This window comes from Malaya genurostris, chromosome 1, assembly GCF_030247185.1.
Source record: "Malaya genurostris strain Urasoe2022 chromosome 1, Malgen_1.1, whole genome shotgun sequence".
NCBI lineage: Eukaryota > Metazoa > Arthropoda > Insecta > Diptera > Culicidae > Malaya > Malaya genurostris.
In genome coordinates this window covers 141,245,408-141,271,926 of record NC_080570.1, presented here as the reverse complement: position 1 = coordinate 141,271,926, position 26,519 = coordinate 141,245,408, and the positions used below count along the sequence as shown (strand labels likewise).

General features: G+C 39.0%; 1 protein-coding gene across 4 annotated transcripts in view; it reads right to left on the bottom strand.

Moving 5' to 3' along the window:
- The window catches only part of LOC131425966 (cadherin-86C), a 517,779-nt gene extending 492,182 nt beyond the window's left edge, over window positions 1-25,597 (bottom strand). For 3 of the 4 annotated variants that reach the window (XM_058588301.1, XM_058588305.1, XM_058588306.1), the window contains exon 1: window positions 24,157-25,597. The gene's annotated coding sequence lies outside the window, so the exon portion shown is untranslated. Of the gene's footprint in view, window positions 1-24,152 lie in introns of all 4 variants that reach the window. The other variant, XM_058588302.1, reaches the window with a different exon arrangement.
- Between the last annotated feature and the right edge of the window lie 922 nt (window positions 25,598-26,519).

Below are 26,519 nucleotides of genomic sequence, written 5' to 3'. Positions count from 1 at the left end.
GACTACAGGACCCTGATAAAGTAACCCATTTATTTTCTAATTATTAGTTTGGGTATTCCGTAAAATTACTTTTATTTTATGCGGCAAAAGTTGTTACTTGAGATGCTTCCCGACACCAATATTCATAGAAAACTGAAGAACATAAACTAAATACGCGTCGGTTGCTTGTCAATTGCATCGGATCGAAAGTCTTTCTGTAATGTTTGGGATGCATTTGATGCAAACATTGCATTAAGGCGGGGCTGATCGATTCAAAGGAAAGGTTTCACACAAAATTCCACAATTTTTTGTGTCGATCTGATTCGCAGGTCCTAAATTACAGGATAATGAATAATTGAAATTTTAAACCATCACTAAAAACAACGGTACAAAAAACTTAAAAATTCTCTTAAACTGGGCTCAAAACTGTTTCAATATTTGATTTGATTAGTTGATGGTTAAACGAATCATTATTCCCGCCCTCCGGTTTTCCGTTTCCAGAAGTAACGGGAACAATGGTAAAATTCTTACAAATGGAGCTCACTGTTATGCTATTATGCAAAATAATTCTTTAAAACTAGCTCCCAAACTTTTTTTAAATTATCCCACTGTGATATAGAAGAGATAATGATTAATAGGAAAAAGGAATCATAGCACCACTAGAAGGATTAGAATAAGTTTAATCCCAAACTGTCCTACTGAACGGTCCTTTTCAGGGCATCCCAAATTCGGCAAAAAGCTATTTTCGAATCAATATTTGACATGAACACTAATAAGACTGTATGGAATAATAAAGCTACAGCCTAAATATTCAAAGAAAATTTGATTTGATGAAAAAGTAAGCGATTTTGACAAAAGTTGTGTAGTCCTACGTCAACAGTTCAAACAGCGCCATGAGGCTGTCCTATAAAGTTTTCGAAGATTCTTGAAGCAGTGTGTCCTCTATACTGTAAACATGGACGTGAAATTTCTATACATTTTTGTGTAAATTGAGGTGTATCAGGGATTTTTTTGCAAAGATCGATATCCAATCAAATTTGCATGAAGCTGCATGAAACCAAAAGTCGAATTATAAATTTATAATATGTTATAAATTGTAAAAAACGACAAAGGTCTGACTGCACTCATCTGTCTGACGGAGAATTGTATAATTTGGCTATCCTATTGAAAATATAATTAGTCAACCTTTATTATAGCATCATATTACTAAACATTCCTAATCGAAAAGAAACACACCTCATTCAGAGGAGGAAAAAAACGAACCGAACCATTTTATTTTTCTCAACAATCAATCGACTTGTCTCCTCATCTCATTAGAGCCTCATTCCGCCGCATAAAAGAGCCAATCTAGCGCTCCCATTACCACATCCGGACAAGGGTGACGGATCTTTGAATACCTCCCGCCTCCCTATAAGGAATCCCGTTAGAACTCGTTAGCGATCCGTTTCTAACACTCTTCGTTTCTAATTTAATAGAACTCTCACAGCATCCACAAAACACCGAACGAACGTGACGACGTCGACAAAGAATCGTCGAATAGTCTTTGGCTTGACCTAAATCTCGAACCCCCTGACAGAAGAAACCTATCTTCTCCCCACCTCGGTGCTTCGAATCACGCGCTCCCATCTTCGGTGGGTTCGAGGCTTTCGATTTTTCACCGTTCGCCCCTGTCATCACACGGACTATTAATTAGGGGGAAAGGCAAACAGGCTGCTGCAAGATGCTTTCGTCGAAAATTTGCTTGCGGTGCATTCAGGTTTGGATCGGAGAAGGAGACGACCACGACGACGACGAGACGACAGCTCTTCTAATAATGATGGCCTCTGTAATCAGTCGTCAGCATGTCGTCGTCGTCGTCGTCGTCGTCGCCGCCGCCGGGACCAAGCCCGCGTCCGTTGATGGGTCACTGGAAATGATAGGGCCCCGATCGGGCGCACGCAGTGGCCGCAGTCATTGATTTAGATCGCCGAATAAGATCATGATCACGGGGTTCCTCTGCGAGGTTCGTCCGATCGGCTGATGATGAAACGGCCAAAACCCCAATCACGCAATGTCGGTACTCGGCCGGATCGGATCAAAGCAGTAGCAGCGGGAAAAAAGGGGGAATAACCGTGTTTCGGTAGCAGCAAGTGATGTGGTGGAGGTGAGCGGTGGTGAGAGGAACAAATGTATCAAGAATTTTAATTATGCCTGTTCCCTGGTGCGTGTCCCGCTCACGCCGTGGGTTCCCTTGGATGTCAGATTTGCATCACAGTGTGGCGGCTTCTGTGCGAGGCTCCATTCGGAGAGTTCCATCAGTATGCTGATTGGTTTTGATTTTCAGGATAACTACGGGGGGGGGGGGCGCTTCGGGTATTTCAGCAGTTGCATTTTAATCGTCTTAGTAACGAAAACAGTAACGATGGGGATCCGCAAACCACCAATTAGAATTAGATTTCACAAACTAAATTGGATTTCAATTGAAAACAAGAACCCGAGTTAAATCTTATTCTGTTGAATTATAATACATAAATTAGTGTTTCTGTGGTAGCGTCAAACTTTTCCCTTGCATGGCTGTTCAAACCAAACTGCGATGCTGCATTAACAGCTCAATGGAAACTGCTTGGCACAGGCGAATTGAAGATGAACCCCAACGAAAAGCAATTGAACCTTTGATCAATTTATATAATTCTGAAATTATAAATTTTTCCCCAATTCTTTATCTCACACCGTAAATTGTACATCTCCGAACCATGAAGTATGAATCATTTATAAATCTTTGGATTTAAATTTTATCCTAATATCCTAATTAGTAAAACTAAAACTCTTAAATTTTACCTGTCTTTTTAAAATTTGAAAGGAATCTTCTATTTCGGTTCATTTGCGAGAGCTTCGCGCGGCCAATTGTACAATATAGAAACCTGTTTTAATCCATCTAGTGGTGTGATGATGCTTTTCTCTTATTACTCATTTCCTCATAAAATTAGACATTTCATTGAGTGATGAATAAAAACAAGTATGCTTGCTCTGGTGTAAACTGGCACAAAGCTACGAGTTGAAACAGTTTTGAGTTAAATTGACTATAATTTTTCCAATGTCGCTCGAAATGTATTTCCAATACTGGAAGTCGGATCCGGATGATATTCAAACACCATTCGAAACATCAACAAACAAGGAGTACTCAATATAAGAACTGTATGGCTAGCTCAAAGGATTTCATTCATTTCTACATTGCCATGTATGGAACCATGCACTTAAAATTGATTATTTTACATACCACCCCGTAATTCCGGAACCAGAAGTTGGATCCGGATAAAATAACAGCCTAACGATCTTTTCATATCGCATTGCCGTGATGCTCTGAACTCGAGCCCTTTACCTTGTGCACCGAAATCATATTATACATCCAACTTAAAATTTCAAGTATCTCTTGCCGCTGTGTTATTGTTTTTCCCGTGCACATGAGTTACTGCACAGATTCCAGCAAGAGAAGAAATTACTCAGTTCAGCTCTGAGATATGTTGTTCTCGCTGTTTCGTTTGGCTCCATGAGAACTTGTACGCAAACCTTCAGGAGAGGCTTCAGTGGCTTATGCTTATGGCAGTTGAAAACAAATTGCTGTCTCAGTTGCAATTTCGAAGCGGTTTTTTGGATGAAGTTACTGACAGGTTTGCTCGACGTGAAGAAGATCGAGGTTCTTCGATTGTAACAGGTCGGCTGAAAAGTTCGTATCGTTTCTATGAGAGGGCGCCACTAGAATTAAATCCATACCATTTTCAGTTAGTACCAACCTTCAAAAGATACGTGTATAAATTTGATAGCTATCTGATTATTAGTTTGTGAGATATTGCATTTTGAGTGTAGCTACTTTTGTTATTGTGAAAAAATGAAAAAAAAAGAATTTCATGTGTTGCTGAAACACTACTTTTTGATGAAAAAAAGTGCCGTCGATACCAAAAAATGGCTTGATGAGTGTTATCCAGACTCTGCACCGGGCGAAGCAACAATTCGTAAGTGGTTTGCAAAATTTCGTACTGGTCATATGAGCACCGAAGACGAGGAACGCAGTGGACGTCCAAAAGCGGCTGTTACCGATGAAAACGTGAAAAAAATCCACAAAATGATATTCAATGACCGTAAAGTGAAGTTGATCGAGATAGCTCACACCCTAAAGATATCAAAGGAACGTGTTGGACATATTATTCACGAATATTTGGATATGAGAAAGCTTTGTGCAAAATGGGTGCCCCGTGAGCTCACAATCGATCAAAAACAACAACGAATTGATGATTCTGAGCAGTGTTTGGAGCTGTTATATCGAAATAAAACCGATTTTTTTCGTCGATATATAACAATGGACGAAACATGGCTCCATCACTTCATTCCAAAGTTCCCACTTCACACACGAAATTCCCTTTTTTCCATTTTTTCACAATAACAAAAGTAGCTACACTAAAAAATGCAATATCTCACAAACTAATAATCAGACAGCTGTCAAATTTATACACGTATCTTTTGAAGGTTGGTACTAACTGAAAATGGTATGGATTTAATTCTAGTGGCGCCCTCTCATAGAAACGACACGAACTTTTCAGCCGAACTGTTATCTATGATACGAAATAAAATTCTCATTCGTTATTTGATTGTATTGTTTTCATTTACAAAGAACTACAACCCGTAAATTTTGTCACGACAAACTAACTAAGATTCAAATGAAAGGTGTCTCGTGGTGGTCCCTTAGCCTGCCATTGAATTTCATGCGTGTTCGATTTCCGGTTCCGGTGTAACGGGGAGTAAAATGTGAAGAAAATTCAAAATAGTGAGACCAAAAACCGCAAAACCTATTTTCTTCAACTCAGGTTCATTTAAAACGCTCTGTAACTTCATAGTTCATAGTTTTTTTCACAAACCGCTCGGCCAACCTCGGGAACCTCAATTCCAATGCAATGGTCTTACGATCTGATACGATAACTCTTTCGAATTTCGTCCAGATATGACTTCCGGTTCCGGAGAGGCAGGTTGATAAGTATAAAAGTTTTAATTTCAAAAGCGTATTTCTTTACACGAATCTGAGAAATCGAACAACGCACTTTCTACTAGTCGTACAAATTTCCAATTAGGCAGATCTGGTTTGGTCTGATGACCAAATACATTGCTTTTTGGTGGACCTAACACAGGTAACTAAAAAGCATATACTAATGTCGCATTATGACAGCAAAAAATCGTTGATTGGCATTTCAATCGCTCTGAAGACTGAATTAGTGCCGATTTTGACGAAATATACGGCTCTTCATAAATAAAGCTGCTTTATGACTAGTATGCATTCTGAAAGCTGAATTCTGATTGATTTACATTTACATTTTGCAGATATAGAGCTATAAGAATTTCTGGTTCTCATAAAAGGCTATTATTAGTGCTTATTGTACATACTGCATTTTACAGCATTGTACTGTATTTTGCACATTCGCAAATTACTACAGAATTTTTAATCTTTAACACACCGAATGTTGATTTGCTGCAATACAAAAGTTCAGAAAGAACGGTGAAAACACGTAGTGGCTGTAAATACATGTGCGAAATTGTGGATTAGAAAAAAAAGATAAATATCTCTACTAAAACAAAATCATCATCAAAAATATCCGTTTCTCAATCAAATGTTTGATGAATTTGTGTATTTTTTTAGATTTTATTGAATTAAAAAATGCCTTTATAAAGGGAAATAAAAGATGAGATTGTGAAACTAAGTCATCTGATAATTATTGCCTTTTAATGATTTGTTTAGTCTTGCTAAGACGTAGAGCCACCTTGAGCTAGTTTTAAATTTGATCAGTATCTAACGAGGTTGAATAAATGCCATTTGAAAACTACTATGCAATGAAAACCGCGAAAAAGCTACCGCTAAGACGGGACTCGAACTCGTAGCTAGCTCTCGTATCGGGGGGAAATCGGTTTGTCGAGTAACCTACCCAGTATGTAAAAACACATGAAGAAACAGCCTAATTAGCTAGAAGAACCGGGCATGCTTCGCTGTGCTCGGTCGCCCCGGTATTCAAATATATTCATATATTAATTGCCATCGTTCCGACACCTGTTTCAGTCCTCAATTAATCTGTTTTTTCGTGTGGTTTATATCCAGGTAGTTTAATTGACAAAACGATTTACCCCCGATACGGGAGCTAGCTACGGGTTCGAGTCCCGTTTCTGCGGTAGCTTTTTCGCGGTTTGCATTACATAGTTGTATTCGCATATTATTGTTTCAATCTGTTTTCTTCGTTAGATATTGATTAAATTTATTTCTTTTGTTTTTGCCTTTCTCATATAGGAAGGCTATGCAATCACTGTGGAACCGGACTTATCAACCAAAGCCTGGAGGGCCGAATTGCATATACCATTCGAATCAGCTCGACGCACTGAGCAAATGTCTGTGTGTAAGTATGTAACAAAAATATGCACCCACTTTTCTCGGAGATGACTGAACCGATTTTCACAAACTTAGAATGAAAGGTCCTATGATCCCATAGCCTGCTATTGAATTTCATTTGGATCCGACTTCCGGTTCCGGAGTTATAGGATACTATGCGACAATTAGGTATTAAATATGCATTCGATTTTTTTCCGAAATAGTTTGATCGATTTTCACAAACTGAGATTCAAATGAAAGGTCTTGAAATTACTAAAAAAATTCTAGAACTTTTCATCCGGATTCGACTTTCGGTACGATAAGTGTAAAAATTTTGATTTCATATGTTCTTTTTTTATAAACGATGGCAAAAACAAGTACAAAGTGCATAAAATTGACTGATAAATTCTTCTAGTTTGCAGAACTTATTAATTTGAGGGCATATACACTCGATTCGGCACTAACAGTTTGCAATTTCCTGTCCCGAAAGTACCGGAAACAGTGAAGAAAAACTCCAAAAGTAGAACTCACTTCGATTTCTCAGCGATGCATGAACCGATTTTCACAAATTTTGATTTAAATTGAATCTCACGTTATCTAAAAAACTACTGTGAAATTACATCCGGATCTGACTTCCGAAATTATAGGGCGATGAGTGTCAAAGCTTTCAATCCACCAGATAAAATGACGATACAAAGCAGCTACGCACCGGTACGTGCTGGCACGGAAGAAGAAAACACAACTCGCTTTTACAAAGGATGCACACGGCGGACTCAATTTCAATTTCGTACACGCTATAAAGAAAACGAAAACCAACACCTAAGTTGATTACTAACTCACTTTCCTAAGATTTAGGGTGACTGATTTCCAAAAACTTTAATTCAAATTAAAGGTCTTATGTTCCCATACAAAGCTCCGATCCGATTACAACTTTCGGTTTCGGAATTACGGGGTGAAAAGTATTAAAAAAAATGTATAGCGTCACTTTGGGCAGCTAAGCTAAAAACGTGAAAAAATTCTAAGCTGGACTCGAAACTATTTCAACCGTTAGTCATTGTTAGCAGACAGCCTATCAAACTAATTCCGGCTGTCCTGGTTGCCGATTTCCGATTCCGGAAGCATCGAAAGTAAAAAAGTGTTTAAAAACTCCAAAATGAAACTCAGACTACTTTCTCAGAGATGGTTTGGCTGGTTTCCATGAATCTGGGTTTAAGTAGAAGGTGTTATAATCCCGAATAAAATTCCTGAATTTCATCTGGGTCCGACTTCCGGTTCTGGAATTACTGGGTTAAGCGTTAAAAATTTTATACCGCTACCTCAAGGGACGAAGCAAAAGAGGGAAAATTTCTTCTCAATTTTCAAGGTTCAAAACTGTTCCAATTTGTGGTCATATTTGTTTGGAAATAATGGTCAAAAACTGCAAAAAGGATCTACCTTACTTTTCTTCTAGATGGCTGAACTGATTTTCACAAACTTATATATTCATACAGAATTCCTGAGTTCGTTGTGGGTAATGCTTCCAGTTTCGGAGCAATAGGGTGTGTTGATTCGTAGATTTTTCTACATTACGTTCGAACAATCTTTTCAAATCGAAGCCCAGTGAATAATTTGTTGCTAATTAGTTACAGTATTTTTGAATTTGTCGCTCATTTTTTTTTTAAGTATTTTGTTAAGTTCATATGAAATTAGTGAAGCCCCCTTTCCAAATATACCTCAAAACAAATCGAAGCCCAGTGAATAATTTCTTGCTAATTTGTTGCTAGTTAGTGACGATAATATTAAATTTGTGGCTCAATTTTTATTGAGTACCTCGCTAAGTTCATATAAAGTTAGCGAAAACCCTCTCCCAAATATTTCTCAGAACAAACCAAAGCCCAGTGAATAATTTGTTGTTGATTAGTTACGGTAATTTGAAATTTGTCGCTCAATTTTTCTTATTTTTTTAGTACTTCGCTAAGTTCATATGAAAGTTTATACGAAATATTCTTCAAAACAAATCGAAGCCTGCTGAAAAATTTGTTGCTAGTTAGTTACGGTAATTTTGAATTTGTTGCTCATTTTTTTTTTATATTTTTGAGTACTTCGCTAACTTTATATGAACTTAGCGAAGCACTCAAAAAAATAAAAACAAATTGAGTAACAAATTCAAAATTTCCGTAACTAATTTGAAACAAATTAGCAACAAATTGTTCACCTATTTGCGTAATCATCGGCGAGAGATACCTCGCTAAGTTCATGCTCATCATCCGTACGACATCCCCACAAGGGCTAAAGGGATTTTTAAGTAGTGACGCCATCTGTTAGTCAGACCGGGGACTTTTTGAACGACAAAAGGGCAAATTTTGGAAATATGTAAATTTTGGAATCTTGTAAAACTCTTAACTTGAAAAACATTTTAATAAATTTTCTTCAAATCATTTTTATAATATGCGGCAAAATGAGTTCGGCGAGTTGACCTTCGAAGAAGAAACCCCCGTGGAATGCCATCTTCATCTAACCACCATCAAATTGCAAATCCAGTCGATTGTTTGTACCGATGATCGCCCTTTGCTTTCGTACCGCTTCTGGCCGGCATCCGAGTCCGTAACTGCCCGGAACGGTAGCGCATCCGGGGGCCGGGAGTAGTCGACGAAGCACGGAAGGTCGTTTATCGTTTGTTCATGTCCCGGTGGTTCCCGAAGATGAGCTTGCACTCACTCACTCACTCACTCACATGGGCATGAAAACAAATAAATTGGAATTGTGCGATTACATTTTTTTTTTCTTGCATCGTTCGTTCGGTGGGGGGGGTGGGACTTGGGGAAGGAGGCGAATCCGGAGACGAGCCACGGCCGGTACAGGCATAAAATTATGAGTAACGCGATTAGCAATAGTAATGAATTGGTATTTTATATGCCTGAACCGGCCGGCCAGTGCTGTTCGGACGGTGGCACGAGAAAAGAACTACAAGAATGAGAAACCGAGGAATTAACATACAATCGGATCGGCACTTGGGAAAGGAATGGGGCGCTTGGGGCGGACTTTCGATGCACTTAGCTATGCTAAGTTCAGCGGCTCGCGAAGAAGAAGAAGAAGCCCTACCGCCAATCGTAACTGATTAGCCCGGTGGTCAATGAGCAGGAATATAATCGCATAGAACGAGTGCATTGACTGCAAACGGAGAACGGTTATCGACGCCGGTTCGCACTTTTGTTACCTAACGGGGAAAGGATGCAGTTTAGTTTTTTCTTTTTGTTTCTTTGAAGTGAGTCCACAGCTACGCTCGGATCTGGTTGTGTAACCGACCAACTGTCATCGAGTTGGTCAAAAATTTTACATCCATCATAAATCACCATTCGAATTTAATTGCAGCCATGTTTCTTGCAGTCGATGCCGTCCCGAAGGAAGGACGACGACCTCGCTGTTGCTGCTGCTGCTTGATGGGTGCCAATCCCTAATCGGATGAATTTTGAAATTTGCCTAAAAGCCTCTCGACCTCTCTCTCTCTTTCTCGGTCTATCTGAAATCGTCGCAAACCAGAAATTCCAACCCGTGTCCAATTAATCCCCCGGGTATAAGACATCAATTAATCATAGTCGCAGATTCTATGGTCGCGACTGGCGTCCCCCGCAACGGCTGCTGCTCGATACCCGGGGAGTCGTCCCCGCGAATGAGTCGTTAAATTTATGGCACTGTCGCCGTTGTTGTCGTCGACGACGACGACAACGTTGAAGGCTCTCTGGCGAAGAAGTCCCCGAAGAGAATGCTGTGCTGCGTTCCCAGACGGTAACATCCTGCAGCGGGACGGGGTTCGGTCAGTTTCTCGGTTCGATTCGTCGAAGGTGGCACATCGTACCCGTTGTTGAGTGTTGTGTGTGTCGTCGTTATGGAAAATCAATTACATTTCGATTACTGAGTCCGTGAGTGGTTTGTTTCGGAAGCAGGCAACAGAGGAGGAGGAGGAGGAGGAGGAGGAGGAGGAGGGGGGTGGAACAGTGACCAACCAGTCCGTTCCGTATGTGGGTGCCCTATGGGACTAGCAGCAGGCCCGTTTCGCCCGCCTTATGCGCACCCGAATGCCATTATTTCTGGGCGTTGAAGTCCGAGAACGTCAAATGCTGCAGCAGCAGCAGGGGCACGGCGCGTGATGTGAATCGAAATTGCGTCGGGAATTCAATTTCGCATCGGTGCGGTTCCGTTTGCGAAATACTTTCTCGTGTTTTAATTTTCGCAGAAACACAGTAAACACAGTAGGAATTTCGAATAACTGGAAATAAATATTCATGTAGATACGATCTACGGAATAAAATTTTATAACTGATGAAAATTCTTGGGTGGAAGTAAACACGAAGAGCCCCCGGATCACAAAATTACTATATCGCAAATGTTGTTTCATGTTCTAGTTTTTTCAACTAAAATGTAATTGATTTAACTAACATATCTGTACATTTTGCCATAACGTTTAAATTTTGCTCGTCTATTTCGAAAATCCCAGCTACTCGCGCGGAAAGTAGTCGAAATTAATGAATGTTGCCAAATTTACTGTTACTAGTGCGATGAAAGTATTCGGAGAACGTTTGTCGAACGCCAGGAAGACGGAATCGGGAGGAAATCGAACACCGAATGTCGCAAAATCGAAGAGAAAAGCGTCTCGAACCTGAGCTTCTGCATTTAACCAAGCTGGGAATGCCGACTGCAAACCGTGCATCGTATTAAAAAACCAGTAGAACTGTCGATTTACAACGTTTTAATTATCCGGAAAATTATCAAACACGCATGGAAAAAACGAAAAAATTTCAATAAACAATATATCATGAAATATTGTAAAAATATATACCTTCACCCGAAAACAGCTGGCCAAAAGTGGCAAAAAATAATTTTTGGTACAATTTATTTACCAATGAGAATATTTTGAGTACTTTTGGTGTGACTCAGTTGCGAAAAACGTCTATTTTTCGCATAAAATTGTCTAAGTTGAGTGTAAGACGATGTAAGATTGGTTTTTAACCAATGTCCCGATAGAGACGTCATATAAACTCGGTGTATAGGGAAAAGTTACTTATTCAAATGATATCTACGTAGATAAAACCAAAAAAACTACAAGGATCAGCCCCATGGGGTTGTTCGAGCCGTTGATGTGGAACAAGGCAACCAAAATTTCTAATGATCTACAATCAAAAAGTTCAATCAATCCGAACCAACACCGAACATCATTTGTCTTGATTTGCATTTGTTTTATGACCGACGAAATTACACCAATATCCCAAATGTATGCAATTATATCTTTGTACATACTTGCGATCTCGATCATTAAGCTTCTCCTCGCCAAGCTTGTGTTCAAGTTTTTTTATGCAAGCAGTTTTTTAGCGTTAAGTTTCTCTACCATTCTGCGATTTCGGTTGAAGCGATAAACTATTTCTCATTATCAATCGAGTTCATCTAATATAAATTAGAAATTAATCTTAAGCACTCAAAATTTATCCAGAGGTAGTTGTCAATTTCTCATGGGGAAACGACATAACATGGAATTCCGAGCTTGCATGACACACGATCAGAGTATACCAATTAAGGGCTGAGGCCAGTGTGTTTTAGGGCGTTTTAAAGGGCTATTTTCACGCTTCAAATCTGATTTTCTTCAGAAACGATGACGAATATCAAAAAACCCAACTGACAATCTCTTAGAAAATTAGTTCAGATTATTCTGTGAAAATTTCAGAATGATTCATTGACTTCAGTGGTCGGGAAACTCTTTTTTCTGAAGGAAGAATTGTATAGCTGAAAACGGCAACATTCAACTTGTTTATTGAATATCTCGCCTTCAAAAGCATGGATCAAAAATCTATTCTGACAATATCTAAATAATTTAGTTTAGATGCGATTAGTGCATAAAAACATATATGTTGTCGCGATAAAAATTAAGTGAATGTTATTTTTGTAATGGTAAGTACGTTTCTCTGGCGGCACCATTTCTGCCTGGTAACGTAACGAAACATGAGAGAGAAATAAACTCGGCTCAGCAAGGCTGCCAAACAAGCGGTAGCTTTATTGGATTTTATGTGATGTAGTCAAACTTGTAACCGAAAATATCAAAACTTTCTTGGCCACCCGGCCACATCGAGAGTCATTTTACACATTTACGAGAGAGCATGAAGAGAAATGTAATACGCACAGCGAGCGACACGGTTTTACGCTAACAACTGGCAGCAGCCCTTGAAGCTTCAAATCGTTTTATAGCACGTTTTTGTCTTGCTGTCTAGCAACAACCTATCTCTAGCATGCTAAGAATAGGACTGAAACGTTAGCTTTAATTTCGCTTCTATTTATAGATTCGCGTGCTTCCAACAGCTTCGCTTTTGCATCGATTGAACAATCAGAGCGATGCTCTCTCTTTGATACATCGCTTACTCCTTCAAAACCGTCGACTATGGCAGGGAAATCCGGTACGCTGGAGATTTTTTTCAGACAAAATAGGACACTGCTAGCTATTAATCAACATTTCAATGATATACAATTCAAAATACATGGCTATGAACATTCAAATCAATACGTAGAAATATTTCCTTTCAAATGATGAAATAATATTAATAATTGATACAAAACAGACTGAGCTGTAAGTGTTTAAAACCTGACCACATTTCTACGTGTAGTTTTTCTTGAGTTTCTGATTTGTACCCCTAATAAAGATGTGTTCCACATCAAAACTATTTTTAAAATGAAACGAATATATCGCAATTAATACATTTTTTGTTTAATTCATATCTTCAACAAAAATATTCGAAATGATTGTTTCTTCAGAATTGAAAAGAATAAACAAATTTTCGTTGAAAAAAAAACGTTTTTTGTGTTCCTTTCATAAAAGGCGTTATACAATCTTGTGAAACTTCTTCGAAGACACGTAAGTTCGTGAAAACCAGTGCCAGTCAGTACAGACTTTTGACCGCCTTTTTGTGCAGTTTCGGATCACTGTGCAACCTATCGATAGTGATACACTTTACGTGGAAAACTTCAGTGATCCAAGTACATACAATGGGATTGACAGTGCCAGCCCGTTTAACCCGTTTTGCATAGTTTTGATAGTGAAGTTTGCAGAGACTGCACGGCTTCACCTTTCACCCGACGGCTCTGGTGTCCCTCAGGGTAGTCATCTCGGACCGTTCCTCTTCCTAACTTATCTAAACGGTTTGAAGTTTTCGATAGAATGGATGAAAGGATAAAGCTATCTTTTGCGGAGGCTGTTTAACACCATTGAACACACAACTGCAAACTTTTGCAAATGCAGTTGGATAATCTTTCAAACTGATGTGAAGTCAACCAGATGATACTAAACTCTGCAAAGTGGTCCGTCCGTCTTCTTCAGTCGCAAACACTCAATCGTGAGCTTCGATTATAATATCTCAAACACAGTTTTAAATCGAAGATCGTCAGTCGTGGATCTAGGAGTTTCGTTGGATTCTAAATTGGCTCTTATCATTATACAATTTTTAGTTTTAAGTTATTATATATCATTTGGATCATTGCAATCTGTTGATGCAAAAGAAGAGGAAGTTTTATGCCTGTTGGAGAGGAAGTTTTAACTAAACTAGCTCCAGTGGGCTTTTCGCTGCTCCGCAATAAACAATAAACGATCTGCTTCAGGGATTCAAATCAAAATTAAGTTTGAGAGAAAATTAGACTGAAACTGGATAACGATCATGTAAACTATCTGATAATTACTTTGTGCGCTTATATGCGAAACATAGTGTTGGTTTACCAAAATTGGCCCAAGCACCGATCAGTAGAAATTTATGGAAGAAAAAGATTTGAGATAAAACAGAATACGGTTATTTGCGATTGTTCTGATTAACAGCAATCTTTGATAGAACTTATGAAAATGTCAGGAGTACCTTTTCGATTAGTCGAATTAATTTTTCTTTCCGAGTTTTACAGTCAGTTTTTCGAAGAAGGTGGGAATCTGGTGGTAAACGTGCCCTATAATAAATTTTGTGGCTACTGTAATTATCATCAACTGATTCGACGGTCAATTTTAGATAAGAAATTCCCACTTTGAAAATATTTACATGGATTTCTATGAAATTAATGAGAAAAGTTTGCGTTTTTTATCCTTTTTTCCCAACTGTGCGACGGTTCGAAACTTTGGAGCCGGAAGTCGGATCTGAAAACCAAATTCAGGAGTTTTGTAAAGGATCATAATTTAAATCTTAGTGAAAATTTGAAAGTTTGTGAAAATCGGTATCCGACGTATACAAAATAAGGAGTGTATCTAAAATAAGCAAAAATCCACACATTTTTTTTTCTAATTATGATAAAAAATACGATATTTTATTCAATCTACAAATTTACCCTTTATTGTACGAGGTTAAACTTGAGTATAATGAAAACCGAATGAAATTTAAGTTATTCCTTCAAGAATTTTCGAACTTTTGATCGAACACTCGTCATCAAGTTCTGGACAAGTGTTGCCTCGCAAATTTTGGACGCTTGAGTCTAATTTTTTTTCACTCCTGCATGTTCCCAGCTGCCTTACCAATCTTCTTGAAGACGCTCTTCACGATTGCCTCGTAACGTTCGATGGGTCGAAGCTGAAGGCAATTTGATGGATTGATATTTTTCTCAACGAAATTCATATCCTTTTCCGTAAGCCAATTGAGAGTGGTTTTGGCATAGTGAGCCGACGCTAAATCCGGCCAAAACAGTGGAGGTGCACTGTGCTTATTATATAAAGGCAGCAATCTGTTCTGGAGACACTCATATCGATAGATTTCTGCATTTATAGTTCAAGTAGTGTACAAAATGTTTGACTTCAAACCACAGGAACATATTGCTTGCCATACCAGCCATACCTTTCGACCGAATTTCTCCACTTGAATCGACCTGTCCGCATCGCTCACATCCTCCCCAACGACGACAGTAAAGTATTGTGGATCTGGAAGGGGTTTTGAGTCCTCCTTTACATAAGTCTCATCGTCCATAAAAACTCATGCATCCGGACACTGCAAAAGACGCGAATACAATTTCCGGGTCCTTGTTGCTGCTCGCCTCTTCTGTTCTACACTTTGTTTCGAGATTTTCTGCTTCAGGTGATTTCGCCTCTTTATTCGCTGGATCATTCCGACACTCCTTCCTGCTTTTTGGAAAAAATCACGTATTGACATTGATTTGTTCTTCATGATAAGAGATACCACTTTCTGGTCCATTTTCGGGTTGGAAGAACCGAGTTTTCTGCCTCTTCCTGGTAGCTCATCAAAGGAATAGAGTTCCCCAAAATTAATAATGCTGGTTTTAACACTGGCATGATGGAATCCAAACCACTTTGCCCATTTTCGCAAAGCAATACTCTTCTCACTTAGCCATGTGTCCAGAACCTTAATTTTCACTTCCTTTTCAATATGCGACATTTTGAAAACGCAGAATTCCAACCGCACAAACAAGTAAACAAACGAAAGCTGACAGCCAAACGCACAGCATGCTGTGATCTGAGCATAAAAAACCATCACAAATGCATGCGTACAACACAAATGTATGTGGATAGCTTATTTTCGATACACTCCTTACTTTAAATGACGAGAGTTAACTGAATGTCTCATTTACGAACAGCCCTTTCCGATCCAATGAGCCCCTCAGGCTGCTTTAGAGCACTCGTCGCCGTCTTCAGCTCATTATTGGGTAATAATTTCGTGTTTTGATATAAAATAATGGAAAAATGTCTAACCGAATCTGCATCAGCAACGCCAAACAGGCTACCGAAGTGCACTAGCGTATGTCTTTTATGTCCTGAATAACCATCTTTGACAATTGTTCGTTTTGAATTGCACCGAGATCCTTAACACATGAGGTTTTGTTGATCACTGGACAGCTGGACACCTGGACAGCACTTCCCAGGTAACCACTGAGCACTAATAATGGCATTAAAATAGCCTTTTATGAGCACAAAAAAATGCTTATAGCTCTATATCAGCAATCAGCAAGTTCATCTGTTGTAAATCAATCAGAATTTAGCTTTCAGAACGCACACCAGCCATAAATAAGCATTGTCTATGAATAGCCCTATATTTTGCCAAAATCGGCCTTAATTTAGTCTCAAGAGCGATTGAAAGGCTAATTGCCGATTATTTACTGTCATAATACGGCTTTAGTATGGTTACCGGGATTGTATTTCATAGAAATGTGATAATTGTGCATTTGTCAATGAGTATTCATCGTAAAACCCTGCCACATGGTTTTTTTGGAACGGCAATAAAAAAGTAGATACCAGAAACTGATGTTTGAACTCGATCCAGAACCCTAAACGACAACCTCCGGTTTATTATCTTCACAGTTTTTCTGGAAATCGATTAACTGGAAGTCACCATCTTGGATTTTGGAATAAACTCAAACGTCATGTTCCCGGAATATAATAATCGAATTCGCTTCGAAAACATACATTTCCTAAGGGTTTTTCAAGGAATATTGATTAACCGAAAGTTGCCATCATGGACTTTGAACAATATTTTCCGTTATCCATTCGTAAAAATCGTTCTGAAAATACCCATATTGTAAGCGTTTCAAGTCAAATCAATAACTCGGAAGTTGCCATTTTAGATTTTAAGTAACATCGAACATAGCTTTCCGGCATGTGATCATCAAATCCGTTCCAAAACATCCCATTTTGCAATCGTGTAAACAAACCGGAAGTCGCCGTTTGACAACAGCCAGAGACCAGATCTTTCAGTACGTACTGTTCAAGAAAAATAAAAATGTCTCCAACTTTCGTGCAAACTTCCAAAGATCGGCAAGGTACGAAGTCGTTAAAGATGAAAACTGTATCGAACCCCAATGTTAAACAGAATGTGAAGGCCAAAACTTCTGGTTCACAAGTTTCGACGCGAGTTTTTTCCTACGTGATAATGGATGATGAAACTTATGTGCTGGCAGACTTTATACAGCTTTCAAAAAACAATTTGTTTAGCAGGCAATATGTAGCTGTGGTTCAGTAAGCCGAAGCTTCATCAATACCGGAGCGGTTAACATGGAAATATAGCGTGTAGAATGCCTAATGAATCATTGTTATCATTCCTACGTTACCAGCCATGACGCTTCCTCGCTATTTTGGTCTAATTTGGCATCTTGTCACTACGCCAAAGTGGTCTTGGAATGGTATGAAGCGAATGGTGTCCATGTGGTACCGAATCCATCTAACTGCCCGAAAGTTGTACCGAAAGAGATTTTCCACACCAATACGCATTACTATAGACAAGGCATATTTCAATGCCGAATTCAAGTTTGTGTCAGTTTGTGCCAATTGGTTGAGTTATCTCAGATAAAATAAAGTAAGGTCCGTTTTAGAGTTTTTGACCACTATTTCCGGTACTTCCGAAACAATTTCTTTTTGTGAAATATCCTGTACATTCTCTTACGTTGACCGCAATGAACCGATTAACCGATTCCCCCCCCCCCTTTCACCACTGTCACCGAACGTAGGATATCGAATACGGTTGCGACATATTCTCTCGAAATGGTTCACTTGTACGACTTATTGCAGCTTGGGATTATCCACCTCCGTCGCGCCCCAGTTCAAATCCTCCACTTGTGGACACAACCATAATGAAACATGTACGAAGTACGCGTGTAGTTTCTCCGCATCTTAACCGCCGCCGCCGCCGCGCCGCCACCATCAGTCAGTAGCAAACCCGCCCGGGTGTGTCACTCCGGCTGCTGTCTCGGCGCGCCCCATTAGCTTCACGAAAGGGTAATCCAATTAGACTGCCTTAGGTGGACGGGGGAGAAAACGGTGGGATCGGTGAGGTCACGAGGATGACGACGAATCGACGGTCTATCGGTATCAGGTGGAGTCGGACGGTGGATTACTTTCGGGGATTACCGCGGCTCGAACTTGTCAATTTACGCTCCTCCGTTGGTTTGGCGGCTACTGTTGCTGGCAATAATCGGATTGGTCGGTCCGTCGTCTCTAGCCACCGACCGACATTTGACTAGTAACTACTAACCACCACCGGGGGCTGTTTGTTACGCGGTTAAAAACCAGCAGCAGCACCAGCAGCTAAAAAGCAATAGCACAGCGGCACTCCAATTTGGAGCTGGTGGTTTATGAAATTCAGTGTAGGTGACGGACGGATTACGTCGGCGATTGAGAGTCACATTAATAGTTGTTTCGGCGGACGGCCAGACAGTGCCCGAGTTCGCTCTTTGATGTTTTAGGTTGTTGTTTCTACTTTTTTGACTATTAGGGACAAAGGTAAATTACGCAACCGATCGAGGAGTCAAGAAGAACAAGGTACAGGATTTTCATTTTTATTTCGATGTTCGTACGAAGTTTTTGGAAATTTTCTAACGATTCCGTTGAAACCATATTCTCCATACTATTAGTACATTATGTTGTACTACTAATGTAATGCAAACACAAGCCTCACTAAAATGATGATCTCTCTATATTAGCACTATTCCATATTTCCTTCTCTACCCAGATAAATGAACTATCTGTTGTAGTTATTGGTTTATCAACTCATGATGCTGACTGATAATTTTATTCTGAAATTAATAATAAGTTTATTGTCTTGATGATGCTCTGACCAAAAAACTTGCGTCTCTTAAAAAAGTTTCGAACCTTTTTGTTGTGAAATAATAGTTACATATTTTTATTCTGCATATTGTTGGAGTCTGTTCGTCCTGGCATTGTAATTAGATGGCGATAATTCTGGGCTACCGCTCCATTTTCTATTGATTTCAAATATTTCTAATAGTTTCAATTAACAGCCGCAACATATGACCAAACGTTGTCGTGATGAAAAATTACGGTCGCACATTTTAACCACTTACGTTCAATGAAAGCATCTTTTTTATATTCCTTCAGCAGTGTTGTAAATATTTGACAGGTACTGGTTTCAACTCCAATTCAGCACCGTAAAAAAAATCTCAATCTGACTTATTCTTCGTTTTGCCTCCGTTCATAATCCTTGAAGTACGTCTTCTACATTCTTTTGTGTTCGAACAGAACGACCAGCACCAATTATATTTACAACCTCGATTGTGCATTTGATTGTTGGTTTAGCACAATTCTAAGATTCGTAATTTCAAAATGTCAAGTCCGGACAAAATGCATTTAAGAGCAGTATCTTAGCCTCTTCAATGCACTCTACAAAAGGACTTTTCACCTTGACAATTCACCCGTTGATGTTGTCAGATGTCATCACGGGTTAACTCATTTTGTTACACCTACAGCTCGCTTGCCAGAAAAGAAACTTCGTAGCGAAGTCGGAGATTGATCAACCCTCGAATAGTCTCAGAGATGGCAAAATGGATTTGGCGACGTAGTTCTTCTGAATCGGCATTGAAAAACATGTCTATACACGGAGAAGCGCCAAATAAGAAAAATGCTATAATGCAATTGTTGTTTCACAACCCGGTTGTTTCAATTAAAATACTATTGCTTCAACTAATATATCTACTGATTTTCATTCTTAGTGTCAGTAGAATCGTAGTACTAGCTATGCAATGATTCTGTACGCTATGAATCGGTGCCAGGTCTGCTGAAACGGAAAGGCTAAAGTCCACAAAAGGAAAGTAATGTCAAGTGTTTACTTTTTCATTTTTCCATAACCATTTAGGTAAACAAAATTTCTGCGTTCCAGATGGAGTAAACATTGCTTAAAAAAATCTTGCTGGTTTGATCCATCTCGGGGATCATAATCTATCGTTGCATTTCTATATCATCTACGAGCTTAGAGTTGAAAACTCTAAGTAGCTACTTAGCCAAAATTACGTTGCTCAAACGGTTTATTTCATAAACATGTTAAAGCAAAACTACTACTCGTTCCATGAAACTTGTCGGAGAAAAGATTGAAGTTTAGCTTCAATTTCACGTGTCCCGATTAAAAATCCAACCAACAGCCTCATATTCGTTTTTTACTGTCTCATTCGTAAATGATCGCAACTAAAACAAACGAAGAACTAAAAATTCAGGACCAGGATTCAGGAACTGAAATTGAATTCAACAATTGAGTTCGTGAATTTAGTTCTAGAATTATAAAACTGAACTCATTTTCAGAACCCAGAAATTCTATAACTGAATTTTGAACTTGAATTCCAACCCTGAATAAAGGAACTGAACCTAGTGCCAAAATCTAATTCCAGAATCCTAGTTTCGAGTTTAGTTTCAGCATTCAGGTTCTAAATTGTGGAAATCAATTCTAAAACTGAATTTTGAAACTAAATTCGGAAACTGAATTAAGAAGTTAAATTCTGGTTCTGTGGTTCAGAAGTCAGTTTCGGAGTTGAAATCTAACAGTTAGTTCCAAAATCTAGATTTAACATTCGTATGCAGAATTTTGTTCCAGAATTCTGAAGTTGAAAGTTGAGTTCCTACACGGTTAAAATAAAGTACTCATTTATGTGGATTATTCGGCTTATTTCAGACAACTGGGAAAACTCATTTAATGGGTAAGAGACATTTTCACGAGAATGAATAAAGCTAACATGCGTCAAATATTGGGTTGTTTATTAGCCCGTTTTATATGAAGGAACAAACTGAGAATGGATAGAAAACTACCCATTTTTAAAATGATTGAAAAATCAAACATGATGTATCTCCGGATTGCTAAGGAATAGCAAAACGAATGAAAGTTATCAAAACATTTTTTTGGAACATTAACCTCCAATGATATTAGATGTACAAGTAGATAAAATGTGAGACTAACATCTCTTTGAAAAAAAAGTGGGAGGGTCATGTCAAAGACAAAACTAGATGCTGTGAACGTGACTTTGAATAAAACTAACACTTATCCTGCACACTTCTGAATATGTATAGTTGATATATAATTACACTTATTGTAACACACAAAATAATAAGATAGGGTAAAAGAAAGTAAAAAAAATTGGCCCGCAGAAGTACACACGGTACGAATTACAATAATTTTCAATGGATGAAAATATCAAAAACGAAACGCGTCAATTTTTACATTTTTTGCCTGCCCAGTTGGTAACGAGAGAATGCAATGTCGTTCTCCGCATCAAAACCGTCATCCGAGCACCAGAAAGACAAACAAGTATCAGGAGATTTTCTCGTTAACATTCGTGGATACCAACCGTTTCAGGAAACTTGAATTTTGAGTTATTTTTGGTTATTCTGCACTGCTAAAAATTGTATCTTATATTACCTTGATCAAAAAATTCCCGGAAACACCACCGTGTGACGCTCTCAGCCACACGATTAGATTTTTTTTAGATAGCCACATCTGTCATTGATATTCTATCAAATTTTCAGTTTGATATTTGGACATTTGTAAAAGTTACGCTGTATTGAATACATCTGCGATTGTGCGTGTCCTCGGTTTTTTTTACAATTTTCAAAATGGAATTGAATTTTCAACGAGTTTGCCTTAAATTTTGCTTTGAAAACGGTTTCAATGGTGCGATGACATTGCAAATGTTAGAAGAGTGTTTCGGCAACAATCCGAAGAAAACAGTCGTTTATCCGTGGCACGAACGTTTCAGAAGTGGCCGTGAGTCTGCGAATGATGATGAGAGAAGCGGTAGGCGATGCTCACATTTTTCATTGATTACAAGGGTGTTGTGAATCATGAATCTCTTCCACAAGGCCAGTCCGTCAACAAGGAGTATTATTCGGGTGTTATGAAACGTTTGCGTGAAGCAATTCGCCGAAAAAGACGAGATTTGTGGGCAAACTATTCGAAAATACGAACGAATACAATTCAGCATCCACCGAATTCAACTGATTTGGCTCCCTCCGACTGTTTTATATTCGGTCGACTCGAGAAACCGCTCCGTGGAACGCTTTTCAGCACCCGAGATGAGATTATGGAAAAGTCGCAGATGACTCTGATGGCCATATAAAAAAGGTTACGAGGATTAGATCAAGCGCTGTTGCAGTCGATAGAGAGTACTTTGAAGGGGACGATATCAATTTTGATGAATAATCTTGTAGTTTAAATTTTCTAAATAAATTCCCGGAACTTTTCGATCAAGGTAGTAAAGTCACTTATTTTACTTGTAGATGGCTGAATTGATTTCGTCCATTGAATATTAAAAAAACTCCTAAATGTTCAACTAAAATTGGTTATGTGCAAACATGAAATTGTCTGAATTTAACTGCCGACTACATGAAAATTTTAAGGATCTAAACCGATTGAAAATAAGATCAATAATTTTCTATCATAAAAATTTAAAAATGCACACTATAAACTGAACTCGCAAAGCGGTAAAGCGCATTGGGATATGACTCGACAATCCATGATTCAATCCTGATTGTCGAGCTAAGGACAAAGTTTCGGCAATAATAGGCAGTTAACAAATTTAGGATTACAAATGTCGGCATTTATTTTACCGAATATTCAAGTGTGTATGAAAGAGGTTTACTACATCATTTCAAATCAAAGTGAAATCAAAATTACACTTAGGCTCATTTCAAAATTTGACGGATGGAAAGAAATTTCGATTTATTTTGCACTTCAAAAAAAAATGATATCAAGAGGTCTTATAATTGAAATACAAAAAACGTACGAAAATCTTCGAGAAAAGCTTATTTCGATGGACAATGTATTCAAGCTTTTTATTGAGGTATTCTCCATGACTGAAACCTTTTTTTAGTGTCGGAAAACAACTATCGATCTGTCAAAACCAGAATAACCATTCGATCGAGCAGGGTTATTTTCGACAATCACAAAATAACTGCTCGACTGTCAAATTTTAACTAAAAATTAAAATAATTTGCGAGATGGTCCACAACCTTGGAAAAAAAAAACATAGTAATTTTACATCTTATGAGATGCACATAAATGGAGCGACGCATTCGACATAAATTTACGTTCAAGAAAATGTACATGAAATTCTATGAAATAAAAAAAAAACTTTGATAGCAGCAGCGCGTCAGCGGCGACTTGAACCGAGAATCATTGAATCGAAAAAGTACGTCCGTTAATCGACTGAGCCACAGAAGCACACATCTGCTGGGCTGATAAATGATGCACATAAATTCATATAGTCTCGCTTGCTAACCAATTACAGGAAATTACAGTCGGAACGAGTAATATTCAGTCTCATTCAACATTAAGTGGTAAGACGGATTAAGTCATCTGTAACATTCTTTTTTTTTGTATGTAGCCTAAACAGTTCAAAAAGTTAGAACAAAAATTTGCTATCATGGAAATTCACAAATAAGTTTAAGAACTTTTAAACAATTGAGTTTAATTATTTTGAAAATAAAAATTAATTCATCGAATAGTTCTCGTACGAGTAAATACCAAAAAAAACAAAGGTAGAATAGCGACGAAAACAAAAAATAAAACCAGATTTATGTGACAATAAAAACGGAATTAGCGTCAATCATACGTTTTATATTCATTTTATTGTCGGCTTTTTCGAGATAGCAGTTGGCTCATCATAAACAAGTGTTGATGAGCCTCACATAAATAAATGAATGAATAAATAAATAAAAAATAGATTAAAGTAATTTACATCTTAAGATAACCAAATTACATGAAATGGCACAAAAAAAACGAGACGGCTTGACTTGATTAGGCTCGGTTCGGGGCTAGGTTTTTGAACCACATTCTGACTGAAGCTTAAATCGAACAAAAAAAACAACTCGTCCATTCGTTGCAGACAACGCTCCAGTTCCTCAATCACCAAAAGGAATCCCCAAGGCCCGCATGTCAAAGACCCCGCAAGGCAGAATTGTAATTCCTTCGCCTTCTGGACAAATCCTTCCCATGTTCTGCCAATGTTCAGACCACAATTTGCAATCAACGGATCACGCCGCTTAAAGCGTCAATAAAATGGCATAGGAATCTAATTAAAACCTACCTACCTACCTTTCGATCTGGAACCTTCCTGCCTTCCTTTGCTTCCTTCGGACCAGCAAACAATTTCTTGCCATTCGAGCCGTTCTAATCAGTTTACCTCGAACGAATTCCTCGAAAAAACCACCATCCCGAGAGCACGACCGTTTAAAAATCGAATCCACCTCTTTCCCGCTGGATACGTGTGAGTATATATCTATACGTTTGTGTGTGTGTATGAGTGTGAGTATGTGTGCAAGGACCGTTTCGCTAAAATCACGTTTTTTTTTATTATTTTGCTACCTTCGTCGGTACCACCAACTCCGTTGTTATTTTCTGTCGTTCACTTCAGGCTCCTTTTTTTAGCACCTTGTACCTCCCTTCACTCTTTCTGCACTCTTTCATCAACTAGAGTAGAATGGAACCAAACAACAAAAACAACAGAACGAAAAAAAAAATCATCACAACCCCACAGCCACACAACCAATTTAGCCTCGCGGAGCTGACACTCTAATCTCTTCGCTTTAATCAGCTTCTTCGATTCGATTTTTCACGCCATCCATCGCCGGGCCGCAGCAGTAACTCGTCGCTCGTGCGCGACAAAGTAAATTCTAACCTTCCCTAACTGCTATCTGCTGCTGCCACCGCCAGCACCTCCGATTTCACACTCCGATCCGGCCCGGTCTCAACTAATGGTCTTTTGGCACACACGACCTTCTTCCCGGGGCAGGGGAACCGAAAAACCACATTCCGCGGTGGTGCTGCCCTGCCACGAATATCGACACCCCAATCGATCGATGCTCCTTCTGATGCAATTACATTCGACACCTTGAAGCACGTCACGCACTGTCAAATGACACACTCTTCCACACTCGGAAAACAAACAACCATTCGTTCCGTATTCTACGATTGAAGCGCCTACTCAGTCGAAGCAGGGAACGACAATAACAGCAACCGATTCGACAGCAACAACAGCAACAACAATAACGCTTGGGGGTGCGTGGGAGTCCCACCACTAAAAATATGGCTCACCACGCATCCAGTTGCCCATCAATACGCGAACACGACATCGAGAATTCAGAACTATCGGTCGAATTATAAAAAAAACGAAACGTGTTTTCTTCGCGGCTTCCCGCAGCTTGTTCGACACGTTGCTTTCCAGCAGGCAGGCAGGTAGGCCTGCAGACAGGCCTTTATTCGAGAACTGGACACAGCAAATATCAACACTTTCCTTCACGGGTTTGTCCCCCGGTTTCAGCCTCGCCGAACAACTTGTTTTGTCACTGCTTGAATCCAATTTCACCGAAACCGTTCGAACGGTTTTCTAGTTCTGGCACCTCTTCACAACACGCACGCACGAAAACACTCACGACGGTTTACGGTTCGACGTGGTAACACGCGATCCTGTCCGATTTTGTGTGATCCCTGTCAAAGATCCACCCGAAAAAAAACGAGTAACGCGTCCGATCGGTTTGCCGGCAAATCAGCGAATGAAACGCGCGCGCACACACGAACCTTTAGCCTTCTTCGTTCGGTTGCGCTGCCTGCTTTGGCGAAAGAACGAGAAGAAGAACAACAACAACAACAGCAACAAGATCGATCGCAGCAGCCGCCTACTAAGGAGTGTAGTAGCGAAGCGAGGAGGCTCTTAGTAGGCACTCTCCTCTCACAGTCGTGGTTGATGCAAAATCGTTCGCTCTCTCCTTCTTTCTCTTCGTGCGTTGCTACAATGGTGAAATGATCGTGTTTTTGAACCGTGGTTGTCGTGGCAGAATCTGCTCTCGCTCGTGCAGTGAGTGTTTTGGCGAAGGAGTGAAGGCTGCTTCGCAGTGGGAGTACAGTGATGCCATTTCGGCAGAGGGCGTCGCGTCGTAAGAAAAATAAAAACCTATTAATGAATTTCACCTTAAATCGTATTCAAAGTTGGCAGCACCATATCAGACTCTAATGAAACTTGCAGTACATTAAGACTTAGTCACAGAGATGCCATTTATACAGATTCATCTGTATTATACAGATTTTTACATGATCATACAGAGTACAGATTTTATACAGATTTCCTCAATTTAATACAGATTTATTCAGATCTCACAAAAAGTAAGAAAGAAAAAATTAAACTTTTCTCTCTGAGCTATCTTTCAGAATTTGATTCCAGTGACGAGATAAAAGTCTGTCAATCAATGGACAAATCACAAATTGTTATGGAAATCTGTTGTGAAATCCATTTATATTATAATTTGAAAACAATTTGAACTAATATTCAAGGAAGTAATGGCATCATGAAACTTTACCGTCAAACTGAGAGCTGTATGACCCGACTTGACGTTGCATATTGGGTGTTGAAATTTTATGTCAAATAATAAAGTCAACAATTTCAAACTAGATAAATATCTCGG